The following is a 14697-nucleotide window of genomic DNA, read 5'->3' as shown; positions in this document are numbered from 1 at the left end:
CTTGGATACTTTGTGGTCACTGATACATTAAGGAAAGTATTTGTCATAAAATGCTTCCTTGAATTGAGCTCAAATTATAGTATTATTACTTTCACGAACAAGCATCCACCATCGCATTGCCTCCTCTTGTAAAGTAAAAGTAGTTAACAACACTTTATGTGCCTCTGAACGCGGAAACACTTCAAACAACTTTTCAATTTCTAGAATCCATGCCTCAGTTTTCAGTGGTTCCAGTCCTCCCTGGAATGTCGGTGGCTTTATTTTGTTAAACTTTTGCGCTAAGGAAATAACACCATCATTGGTACCTGGTTCAGGTTGCACTGGTGGCGGAGAAGGAGGTGGGGGCTGTTGATTCTGTTGTTGTTGCCTTAAAGTTTCAGTCAATAATTCAACCATCATTTCCAATCTTGCCATTGTTGCTTCTGATGATTTGGTTTCATCTATATTTCTTGCATTCTCCATTGAACTATATAAAACATGGTAATAATAAACATAGGAAAAATGGCTTTCATATGATGTACCTATAACGTGTCCACACACGCTTAGCATACTCATGCAATGCCCTAATTGCTTTTCTAGGACATCCTATAACTCATTTGGACACGTGTGTGCGGTATAATTCATGCTCTGATACCACTTTGTCACGATCCAAACTCGCCCCTATGAGTTTAGCATTGTAATCAGCTAGTAATCCATGATTACCAAAGGCCTGCTTAACAATAATGACAATAATACAATATAAGGGGCTGGCGGAAGCCAATCAATATTAACATACTATGTCCAATGAGTTATGAGGACCTGAATGAAAATAAACTTTCATATACAAGTCATATATATAAACACTTATGTCCATGAAACACATACATACAAGACAAACCACAAGCTAGGGATGAAATCCCATTATCAAAAACAGTATTAACAAAAGACATAAAACATTCACTAGACTTTATATAACATTAAAAAAGGGTGGATTTAAATCACCAAAAAAAAAGCATTGACATAAACAGTTCGAAACCTCGCGATGAGGCACAATAGGTTGGCTTGAAAAAATGAACTTAGGTTGATGCCGCTAACTTTGCTCCGGTGCCTGACCACTTACATATATATAATAAACTGTGAGCTAAAACCCAGTGAATAACAAATGTGTAAAAGGGCTAAGAATGATTGTCCTTTTAGTAATTAAAATAGTCAATTGCATCCGTAAATCATTTATTCAATCAATGTTTCATATTTTATGTCATATCAGTCATTTAGAAATCATAGCAGTCATACGTGATACATCCAATAGTAAAACAGTCCAGTAGGTCTTAATAGACCGAACAATCAGTTGATAGCCATTAATACAGTAACCGTAGTTTCAAATATTGGAACTGACAGAGATCTTTGTAATAGTAGTAGTAACAGTAACAATAACAGTAGTAGTAACAGCCAGTTGTTATGAATGCCACAAGTACAGTTCATAAAATAGGACAAATATTCATTTAATAAACAATATTATTTCAGAAAGTAGTACAGTTAATCATTCAGAAAATAATTATAATTTAACATAGCTTTACAGCATTATTACTCACAGTGGGCTCCTCGATATACGTGGTTACATGCACTAAAGAAGCACTGTCCGACCTAACCAAACAAATTCAAGCACAACGATTCAATTACATTCATATCGTTAGCCAATTCTATCTGATTCTGTTGTTGCTTATTCAATAACCAATTGTCTTTACTCGTTCGGTTCTAAATTTTTATTCGTTCATTCTAATGCACTCATAAGGTGTAAATGCACATGAAAACACTTTAAAACTATACAAATGGAGGCCCAAAAGGTGAAAAAGTGGAGCGAAAAACCGAGTCTACCCAAAGGGCCGCATGTGCAGGGGTCCCAGCTGCACGTGTGGTGACCATTAAGTGCGATTATTTCAGTATGTTCACTCACTACCGCCCTGTTTTCCGCACATGTGGGGCTTCAGGTTGCACGTGTGACGCTGTTCCAAAAACAATCCGAATTCTACTCTTCTTTTGCAGCTCAAATTTGTAACAATTTATCCTCACTTCCAAGCCTTCCTTAGCCCAAACTCATCATGAACATCTCAAACTCAACATATCTAATTTTAAATAAAATTATAACTTTAACTTGAGTCTCAAATGACATGCAAAAAGTTCAATTCTTCACTTGATTTGTCTATTCATAAAATTTATCTCTCTTAAGTTTCAAATCTTTAATACTCATGAGTGTTCTTCTCAATTACGAAATCTCGTGCAAGAAAACAAATTAATGATCATATAGTTCAAGAATTATGCCATGCATGTTGAATTTAAGGCCAAATTCCTCTAATTTAGCTTGCATGCTTTAATTGTCAATTCCAACATTAAAGCTCCCAATTAACCAAGAATTCATTCTAATTAACCCCTTGTCTTAGAAGATGATGAGTGTGGGAAGTTCAATTTCAAGAAATTTGAATGAAAATCTTACCTTAAGTTGATGAATTGTGAAGAGCTAATTGTTTTTCTTCAATGTTCTTACTCACCCTTATTCTTTTCCTCTCTTCCTACTCCTTTTTGAATTATCAAAGTCTCTCCATCTTTTCCCTATACGTGTATGTCTATCTAGGTGCAAGAAAGCCCACTACACTTCTCTCCTATATTCAATTGATGAATAGAATAACTCTAATTTAATAATAATTCAATTCCTAGTTTAAATTGTATTTAATTAACTCAAATAAATTAACCTCATCATTCTATAATCCTAATTCCACTAAATTAAATTATACTAAGGTAAATTAGGCTCTAATTCCTATCCAATTTCTAAATTCTAACTTGTTAAAATTAACGACGCAGACAGGTCTAATTCATACATATCCACATCTGTTCACAATAACAATGCAATACCAATCAATGCAAGCATATATCATATGACACATAATTCACAATTAGCAGATAATCACATGATCAATAGTAAGCACATAATTAGCTTAATTAATTAAGGAGATGGTTGTCACAGTTTGTGTTCAGGATTATGGTTGATTTGGTATGGATATCATCTATCTTGGTTTGTTGATATGATTTGAGGTTGTGTTCAGGACAATGCTTGCCAAATTTACCTTGCAGCCCTGCAAAGACTGCATAGAGAATGGTGAAGTGTAGGAGCTAATATTATTAGTAGAATAATTGTAATTAAATGTGCACTGGGTAATCAATATCTTGTTACTGTTTGAAATTTTTGACTTCTAGTGCCTATGTTTTTATGTGGACTACATTGCTGGCTTTGAGTTTGATTCGTTTTATTTTTTGTTCTCTTTGAAATGTTCATTTTCCACCATTTTTCTGAATCTTTTTGGTTTTCCTTTATTTTTAGCCACAACATATTACTTGATCAGAAAATTGGTTCTGGAATTGGCCAAAACTTCCATCATTCATGTTCATGAGAAGTTAATGAAAACTAAGTCAATCTGTGAAACATCATCAAACTCCATCAATTAACAAATGATTCAATAACAAAATGGAGGTATTGAATAATTAAAATATAAACAAAACAGTGAGTCACATTTGTTGCTATAAATTGCAAACATGCATAAACATTCAATTGCAAACAAGATTCATAACTAAATAGCAACATTATAACATACATATATATTATTATATCTTCATAACTGATATGACACCAATTACAAGCAAGATGAAAAACTCATAAATACGATACCAACTTCAATTTATGTCAGTTTCCAATTTAAGCATCTTCGCGCTCTGAAATTGAAGTTGTTCGCTTTCAAATCAAAGTAGTTTGCCCATAAATCGTAGTTGTTCAGTGATAGTTTGCATATTTTCTATTTGCACTTCTCCGTTACCTCTGCATTGTGAATTTGTAGGCAAGCACCATCCAATAAAACCACCGCAATCCAGACAACAATAAAATAATTTGTTTTTGTTTCGTTCTATCTCAGAAATTCGAATAATTGCTTTTTTCGACATTTAGGACAATTTTTGTTGCAATATGTCAATTGATCTAAGGTACTGCCGTTAACACTTGAAGTTGACATTTGCGAAAATATTAAGCCAAGTTTGAATAATTTATAAAACCTATAACAATAAAGGTCTTCAGGAAACTAGCAACAAAAATTTTCCTAGATAAACTAAATAATCCATTTCAGGGGATATAGATTGCCTTCAGAGAACATTGCCACAAAACTTTCATCAATGCTACAAAGCACCATTGGATTAAGAGAAACAGAGCAGGCACAATCCCATCAGGTTTTGGAGGTAGCTCACCCCTCTCTTCCTCTAAAGGTAGATGTATCTTACTCACCTTAGGAAGAGTAACAATTTCCCTCATTAAAAATAACTAACAAAAAGACAATTTCATCATGAGGTTCAATATGACGTTAACTTGTTTATCAGCTAAACATTTTAGTGCAAAACTAAAATTCTTTAACTAATCAAAAGACAATAAAAAGATGGAGGTGGACATAGTTGTGCCTAGAGGGGAGTGAATAGGCCAAACCTTTCTAACTAATCACCAATTAAAAATCAGTACCAAGTAGATAATTTAAATCTGTTGTAAGAACCGTACTTGATAAAAGAATCATGCAACAGGGTGTAATATTAGAAGCCTCAACGACAAAAGATTTGTAAGCTACCAACCAGTTGGTTAACAACAAGGAATGTAAAGAAAACCAACAAGACAAGAGATCCAAATCCCAAGATTGATGCCAACAACCAATTCCTTTCTTTTGATTGATTCTTAGGTTGGAAGAAGCTAAAAATCTTATGTTGTGGCTTTGCAACACACCTCAGTAGCCAAAGAACTGCATTGAGCTCTAAAATTTGAATCGCAAGCAATGATTACGCCTGCACTGAAAGAACAGAAACATAAGCTTAACATCAGCACACAATATCATAATTCTCAAACTAGGCAAACAAAATCTGTCTACAAAAACTTTCACTATAAAATTAAAAATGAAAAATGACGACTATTGATTGAAATTGTTTGGCCACAATTTTAACGTTCACTAGAAAACATTGGGAATAGTTAATTTAAGTCTTAGACCAGGAATGTTTAGACCCTTTTCACTATATATCAACAACAACAACAAATTATTATTTTCCATTTTTTTCCTTCAAAAAAAAAAACCCCTAATTTAAGAAACTAATTCGTATGAAATTAAACCGTAATTCAGAAATTCAATTGAAATATGGTCAACAATTTATAACACTACATAGAAGCCCTAAATCAATTTCTAAGTCATTTATACACACAAACATGCAAACAAACCCCAAATCAATTTCTAAATTACATATACACAGACACTATATTACAATGCCTAAATCAATTTCTAAGTTATACTGTTATATATACACAAACACACACAAACACATACATACATATAAGCCCTAACCCTAAATCAATTTGTAAGTTATATACCTATAGCTTGGAGTCACTGGTTTGGGTCGCTCTTCGGAACGAGACTCTGTTGGCAACAGAAGATACAGACTCAATCGACGATCGAAGAGAGAGTTGAGAGAAGACAAAGAGTTCTCCAGTGTCCGGTGGGACTAATGAGAAGCGCGAAGTAAAAGAGTCGATTGTCTAGAGTAAAGATCGAGGGAGACAGAGAGGCTCGGTCGGAGAGAAAGTCGATCGTCGGTGGGGTTGCAGTAGAACTACATTCGTCGGGGAGTAAGAGGTCTAGAGCTGCGCTCGTCGGGGAGTGAGAGGTCGGAGAGAGAAAGAGAGAAGACAAGGTTTTGAATATAGAGAGAGAAGACTCTAAAAATAATTTTGAAATTTGAAATCAAGAATGAAAAAGAGAGAGAAAAATGTGAGTTAACAAATGTGGTTGCCACGTTAAAGCCACATCATTAGTGCTTCTCTAGAGCTCTTGCTCTAGAGGTCCGAAGCATTTTTGCTTGTGATAAATGTAACCTGGGAGCACCAATCATAATATGACAAGTGGAGATACTATCTTAAATACATAGGTCGGTCGGATCGGGTTTCACAGATTTCTATATACTAAACCCATCACTCAACTGCAAATCCAAAAAAAAATGCTCTAATTTATCTATTTCTGACCGAACACAGGTTCGAAACCGTCCATTTGTCATCGGTCTAGGTTGGGTGAGTCAGTTCATCGGTCCGGGCGGGTATTTGAACAACCCTAGTTATAATTATCAGATCAATTTTAATTTTTTGATAGATGATCTATATCTTATGATTTAAATAAAAAATAAAAATTATAAAATAATATAATTATAATTATCGAATCAATTTTATATTTTTTTAATAAATTATCTATATATTGTAATTTATAAAATAAATTATTTAAATTATCGACCCACATACCCAAAAACACTAATTGAGATCCTCTCTCCATGATCACAAAAAATGAAAAAAAATCTTCTTTACAATGCTCTATCTCCAAGTGGTATGGAAGTTTGAACTACAACCATCCATTACAATATTAAGCATTTGTTTGGAAAGAAGGGTTGGGTTGGGTTGGGTTGGGTATGGGGCTATTTTAGCTATAAAAAAGACAAAATAGACTTTTTAACCTAATAAGACAAAACATCACATCCAACTCACAATCATTTTATTTTTTCTCTCACAAAAGTCAAAAAGCCAAAAAGCCTATCACAAACGAGACTTTTTAGCCCCAAACCAAAATAGCCAAAAAATAACCCACTTCCCAAACAAACTCCCATTTGTTTTCAAAAATAGAATAGAAGGGATTGATAGTGAAAAGATTGTTAAGAGGGGATTGATAGTGAGGATATTAAGTAAAATTGTATTTATTTTGATGATAGTTGTTAGTGTGGAGATTGTTAAATTATTTTTATATAAAAGAAATCTATATAACAAGGAGACTCAGTTTTTTAATCTTGATGGGACTTTTGTCCCTTTGTCAAAATATAGACTATTAAATTGATTTAATCCAAGGGCTGAAAATGTCTCTCATTTGTCCTATTCAATCACTAGATCTAATGGTCCAAAATGTAGTCTGATGGCTCTATTTTTTAACATCTCTCTCTCTCTCTCTCTCTCACACACACACACACACACACACACACACACACACACGTACTCCTCTCATCTTTTTCTGATTTCAAATTTTCTTTGGGAAGACACCATGCCGTGTTTGGCAAATCAACAATTTTCTTTGTGTTTGTTGCTTTCAGAACTTCAAGATTTAGTACAACTTTTTCCTCACAGTTCTTCATACCTTTCGGCAGAATCCTGTCATTCTATTATCCGTAAGCTCTCTCTCTCTCTCTCTCTCTCTCTCTCTCTCTCTCTCTCTCTCTCTCTCTCTCTTATTGGGGAAAATATGTGAATCAATCAATGAGAATAAAAACTAATGTGGAAAAATTAAATCAAAAGCAATACAAGAATTTGACGTGGTTCCCTCAATGTGAGGTACGTCCATGGGATCGAAATCCGATTCCAGTATCAACCAAAAAGTTTCCAAACGATTACAAACGAGACACAAATAGTCTCACAAAACCACCCTTAGGTGAATTCCAAATAATCACAAATAAACAAAAGGAAAGACCTCACCAAATGGATGAACAAAAATCTTCAAAACCAAAGTTGTAGAAGATCCAAAATAACGAACCAAATCAACCCACCAAATAATGATCAAACAAACTGATGCTTCACAAAACAACGTCCACCGAATTGATTAACCCCGAAATCAATTAGCCGCTGCAAGCACTATATCAAAACTGTAGCTTCCACCAAAAACAAATACCCACCGAAACTAATGAAGCAGCCGCACGGTATTCATGTTTTTGTTGGAAGACTAAAACAATATATATATATATATATAATGTTAAATCTTGGACTTGTTTTATCAAAATCCTAGTTGTATCCAAATTGAATTGGGTCTCTACAAATTTGATATAATATATTAAAATATATTATACCTAAACCAAACCAAATTAGAATTCTTTTAACAAACCAATTGGGTTCCAAACTCCACTAAGGAGATATATCCCAACAATTCTCCCCTTATCGACTTAGGTGGAGCCATCAACCATACCCGCCAAAGTTTGACACTTTAAATGTTTGTCCCTCGACAAAGTCTTAGTCAACATATTCGAAATATTATCATCTGTGTGAACCTTTTTGAGTTGCAACAATTTTGAATCTAACACATCACGAATCCAATGGTACCTCACATCAATGTGTTTCGATCTCGAATGAAAAGTAGAATTTTTACTCAAGTGAATAGCACTTTGACTATCACAACAAAGCACATACTTTCTTGCTTCAAACCCAACTCTTGCAAAAATTCCTTCAACCATAACTCTTCTTTGCAAGCTTCTGTAATGGCAATAAATTTAGCTTCGGTAGTTGAGCGAGCAACAAATTTTTGTAATTTAGATTGCCATGCCACAGCTCCCCCTGCAAATGTCATCAAATACCCCGAAGTAGATTTCCTAGAATCAATATCACCGGCCATGTCAGAATCTGTGAACCCATCAAGCATCGGCTTACCATCCCCAAAACACAAACACACCTTCGAAGTCCCTCGAAGATATCTTAGAATCCATTTTACTGCTGCCCAATGTTCTTTACTCGGATTAGAGAGAAAATGACTCGCCACACCAACGGCGTAAGCAATATCCAGCTTTGTACAAACCATGGCGTACATCAAAGAACCAACCACTGAAGCATAAGGAATTTTCAGCATCTCTTCCTTGTTTTTCTCACTTGTAGGACATTGATTCGAACTAAGCTTGAAGTGACCCACAAGTGGACAACTAATCGGTTTTGCTTTATTCATGTTGAACCTCTCAAGAACTTTCTCAATGTAGCTTTCTTGAGACAACCAAATCAGCCCCTCTTTGCGATTACGAACAGTTTTCATACCAAGTATTTGCTTTGCCGATCCCAAATCTTTCATAGCAAAAGACTTGCTCAACTCTAATTTCAACCTGTTAATCATAGTGTAATCTTGACCCACAATTAAGATGTCATCAACATAAAGCAAAAGAATAATAAATTTACCATCCGGGAAATTTTTTATAAACACACAATGGTCCGAAGTGGTTTTAGAAAAACCATTATTCATCATGAAAGTGTCAAATTTTTTGTACTATTGCCGTGGGGCTTGCTTGAGGCCATACAAACTTTTTTTCAATTTGCAAACAAATTTTTCTTTCCCTTTCTTTACAAAACCTTCTGGTTGCTCCATGTAAATTTCTTCTTCAAGGTCACCATGAAGAAATGCGGTCTTCACATCAAGTTGCTTAACTTCAAGGTTTATACTTGCAGCCATGCCAAGTACAACCCGAATAGAAGATATCTTCACAACCGGCGAGAAAATCTCATCAAAGTCAATGCCTTTTTTTTTTCCCAAAGCCTTTCACAACAAGACGTGCTTTACCTCAGATTCTTGCTATCATTCTTCAATTTGAAAACCCACTTATTTTTTTAAATTTTCCTCCCTTTAGGCAACTTCACTACATCATAAGTTTGGTTTTCAAGCAATGAATTCATCTCCTCGTCCATGGCCTTTTTCCAATCACCTTTCTTTGCATGCTCCATTGCTTTTTGGTAGCTCTCGGGCTCCCTTTGATCAGATATCAATGCAAATTCATTGGGAGGATACTTTCTTGAAGGTTGCCGGTCCCTTGTAGATTTCCTCAACTCAAGTTATGGTGGCGGTTCTTGAGTTGGATGTTTTTCCTCAATTTTTGGCTCAACTTCATTAGAATTAGCATCATCCTCCACATCTTCAATAGGTGGCTGTACATCTCTCCCATTTTCATCATCAACTGAAGATGAAGGAGATGGATCCATGTCAATGAGATCACTAGTTTTTCCCTCCAGTTGATCACATTTGCCAAAGTCTTTAATTGTTTGGTCTTCAAGAAACACAACATCACGGCTTCGAATGACTTTCTTGTCGACCGGATCCCGCAATCTATACCCAAATTCATCATGCCCATAGCCAAGAAAAATACATTGTCTTGACTTACTATCAAGCTTAGACCTCTCATCCTTTGGAATGTGAACAAAAGCTTGGCAACCAAACACTCTCAAGTGCTCATAAGACACATCTTTACTAGTCCAAACTCTTTCTGGAACATCACCATTCAAAGGATAGGAAGGAGATAAATTGATTGCGTCAACCGCTATCTTCATTGCCTCACCCCAAAAGGATCTTGGCAATTTAGCTTGTGAAAGCAAACACCTTGTTCTTTCCACAATAGTGCGGTTCATCCTCTCGGTAATGCCATTTTGTTGAGCAGTCTTCTTAACTATCTTTTGGTGCCAAATACATTGGCTGCGACAATACTCATCAAATGGCCCAATGTATTCACCACCATTGTCTGATCGGATGCACTTTAATTTCTGCCCTGTTTCTCTTTCAACCATGGCTTGAAAATGCTTAAATACTTCTAGAACTTGATCTTTAGTTTTTAGTAAAAAAGTCCAAACTTTCCTTGAATAATCATTAATGAAAGTAACAAAATAAAGTACACTACTATGTATTCTAACTTTCAAAGGACCACAAACATCCGAATGAATCAACTCCAAAACATTTTCTTCTCTAGAAGCAATATTTTTATGAAAAGAAACTCTATGTTGTTGACCCGCTAAATAATGAACACAAGTTTTGAGATCTGTACCTTTCAAACCGGGTAGAAGTTCTTTCTTAAACAAAGCTTGTAGCCCCTTTTCACTCATGTGCCCAAGCCTTTTGTGCCATAATTCAGTAGAAGTATCATCTTCAAGTGCATTGACAACACCTTTACAAATTTTTCCTTGCATCGAATAAAGTGTATGAGTCTTTTTGCACTTAGCCACCACCAAAGAACCCTTTGTGAGCTTCCATATTCCATCACCAAATTTGTTGTTGTAACCTTCATCATCTAGCTTCCCGGTAGAGATCAAATTGAGGCAAATGTCGAGAACATGCCTCACATCTTTAAGCAACAATTTGCAGCCCAAATTTGTTTCCATGCAAACATTACCCATGCCAATAATCTTGGACAAACCTTCATTACCCATTCGAACAAAACCATAACCTCATCTGGTGTAGGTAGTGAAGAAATCAACTCGTGAAGTCACATGAAAAGAAGCACCAGAATCAATCACCCAATTGCTCTCTTGGCCCACAAAATTGATACAATTATCTGCACAAACAACCATGAGATCACCATTGGTAGTAACTGCCGTTATGTCTTCTTGCTTCTTATCCACACTTTTGTCACGCCTTTTCTCCTTGTTGTTGAGCTTTCGGCATTCTCGCTTCATGTGTCATTTCTCATGGCAATAATAGCACTCAATGTCTTTCTTTGAAAAAGAACCATCTTTTGATTTGTCACGACTTTGATCACGACCATGAGGAGTCTTACTCTTCCCCCTTGTTTTGCTTTGGCCTCTCACAACAAATGCTTCCGAATGAGAGGAACCCGTTGATTTTCTTCTAGTTTCTTCATTCAACAAGCTACTAGTGACTTGGCCCATTGTGACAACTCCATCGGGTGCCGAATTACTAACTGTCACAACCAAAGTCTCCCAACTTTCGGGCAAAGAACTAAGTAGCATCAAAGCCTGCAACTCATCATCAAAAATTTTTTTCATAAAAACAAGTTGATTAACAATACTATTTATTTCATTCAAATGTTTCGGAATAGGGCTGCCCTCTTTATATTTTAAATTAACCAACTTACGAAACAAAAATGCTTTATTTATGGCTGATTTTCTATCATAAAGACTCTCTAATTTTTTCTATAAATCATGTGCCAAAGTTTCAGTAGCAACATGATGAAACACACTATCATCAATCCATTGACGGATAACACCAACGGCTTTTCGATTAAGCCTATTTCATTTATCATCTTTCATACCCTCGGGTTTGCCACTATCACCCTCAATGGGTCCATACAAATCTTTACAAAATAATTGGTCCTCCATTTTAGTTTTTCAAGTTACCCAATTGCTTTCATTGAAGTTAGACATGCAACCCACATTCCCCTCCATTGATTTACACAAATAAATAAACCCAAATAAACCGTAAGTTCTGATACTAGTTGTTAGGGAAAATATGTGATTCTCCACAAGTAAATCAATCAATGAGAATAAAAACTAATGCGAAAAAATTAAATCAAAAGCAACACAAGAATTTTGCGTGGTTCCCTCAATGTGAGGTACGTCCACGGGATCGAAATCCGATTCCACTATCAACCAAAAAGTTTCCAAACGATTACAAACGAGACACAAATGGTCTCACAAAACCACCCTTAGGTGAATTCCAAATAATCACAAATAAACAAAAGGAAAGACCTCACCAAATGGATGAACAAAAATCTTCAGAACCAAAGTTGTAGAAGATCCAAAATAACGAACCAAATCAACCCACCAAATAATGATCAAACAAATTGATGCTTCACAAAACAACGTCCACCGAATTGATTAGCCCCGAAATCAATTAGCCGCTGCAAGCACCATATCAAAATTGTAGCTTCCACCCAAAACAAATACCCACCGAAACTAATGAAGCAGCCGCACGGTACTTATGCTTTTGTTGGAAGACTAAAACAATATATATATATATAATATTAAATCTTGGATTTGTTTTATCAAAATCCTAGTTGTATCCAAATTGAATTGGGTCTCCACAAATTAGATATAATATATTAAAATATATTATACCTAAACCAAACCAAATTAGAATTCTTTTAACAAACCAATTGGGTTCCAAGCTTCACTAAGGAGATATATCCCAACATCTCCTTCACGTGCACACAAATATCTTGCACGAATTTCCTTTGGAGAAAGTTTTGTTGCTTTCTGTGTTAATTTGGTTCCCTATGACTTTTTATTGAAACTGTGATAACCCCGGTCCGTATTATGCTAAGTAATCTTAATTATGATTATGATTATGTGTTTGATATGATTTTGTGTGCCATTTATATGAATATATGTGGTTTTAGATTTCTATCTATTCACCATAGGAAAATCTGTTTGACTTTTTGCTTTGGAATTTAAATTGAAGGCCCTATCGGCCACAAAAACCAAAATTAATTACGCCATTGTGATTGGCGTAATTTTTAGAGCCTACGGTGAAATTTAATTGAAAATTGATTCGGTCAAACTAAATAGATTAAATTGATGAAATAGTGCTTAATTGATTAGTATTAAAATAATGTGATTAATGGAAGACTTTAAAAGGGGCTCTATATTACTTATATTCATTTTATTTGAGCTTAAAGCTGAAAATTGCTCTAAGGAGAGAGAGTGAGGGTCGGCTAGAAAGAGAGAGTGAAGGAAATGAAAGATTTGAGCAAGAAACTTGAGTAATTTGAAGACCAACTCAAGATTTAACCATAAATTGGGAAGATTGAGCTTCTAGGTGATTAATTGGTTATGAATTCATGAGTTTAATATTGTAATTTTGTGAATTCAAAGTTGAATGGTGATCAAGAACAAGAATTGTGTTGTATTTGATGAGTTTGAAGTCTTGGAATGCATGCATGCGTATAATTGCCATGAATTTGTATAGTTGAGCATTAAAAGTATGATCCATGTAGAATTTTGGTTAAAGTTCATGCTTGTGATCACCATTTGCACCATTTAAGTTGAAAATGGAAGTTATATCTCACATGCATGTACAAATCATAAGAGTATAAGTTTTGAATGCATGAATTTGTTTTGTGGAAAGGAGTTTGGTGTAATTTAGAGCATGCATGTATTTGATTCATGGGATTTGAGCTTTTTAATGTTATAATTTGGTGTTTGTATCATGTTAGTATATGTATATGAGAAATATGGGCTGTAAAATGCAAGAAATACCAACTTGAATGCATAATTGAAGCTCAAAGGAAATTCTGAAAATCCAGAATTCATGAAGTCCACTCGAGCGGGGGAACTGCTGCTCGAGCGGGAAATACGAGCTCCCAAAACTTTTGCAGACATGGACGTCCGCTCGAGTGGAAAGATTCACGCTCAAGCGGGAAGCCATGTAGTGAGACTTTCAGCTCGAGCGCCCGACTTCACGCTCGAGCGTAAAAACGAGGCAACCAGTACTTTTGCAGACCTAATAGGTCCGCTCGAGCGGGAAAGTCCACGCTTGAGCGGGGACCCCCTGTTTTTGAAATTTTGCAAATGTGTTTTGTGTTTCGTTTTCCGTTCTCTTTCACTTCGAAGTACTCTTAGCCATGCATTGAGCATTATGAATGAATTAAAAGAATAAGAAAGAAGCCTAAGAGGGATGTATGAATTAAGAACGGATTGAATCATTTGTGACTCATATGTGTTATGTAATGTGTAGGGTCGAGCTCAAGGGTAAATCTACCGGCAGAACACTGTGAGTAATATCTTAATAAAGATGTTTTGAAGAATGTCATTTGTCCAATTGCTTATTTCCCTATAAGTCTTATAAGCTTGTTAATTTGAATTGTGGACAAATGTTTGCTATACCAAATGAATGGGCCAAAGGCCAGTCTGACATGAATAAAACAATGAATGGGCCAAAGGCCAATCTGACATGAATGAAACAATGAATGGGCCAAAGGCCAGTCTGACATGAATGAAAGAATGGTTGGGCCAAAGGCCAGTCTGACATGAATGAAAGAATGAATGGGCCAAAGGCCAGTCTGACATGAATGAAAGAATGAATGGGCCAAAGGCCAGTCTGACATGAATGAAAGAATGAATGGGCCAAAGACCAGTCTGACATGAATGAAAGAATG

The sequence above is a fragment of the Camellia sinensis genome, chromosome 3 (genome assembly GCF_055761805.1).
Source record: "Camellia sinensis isolate YWXY chromosome 3, ASM5576180v1, whole genome shotgun sequence".
Lineage (NCBI taxonomy): Eukaryota > Viridiplantae > Streptophyta > Magnoliopsida > Ericales > Theaceae > Camellia > Camellia sinensis.
The sequence above is the reverse complement of the archived record's forward strand: the minus strand, read 5'-3'. Positions refer to the sequence as shown.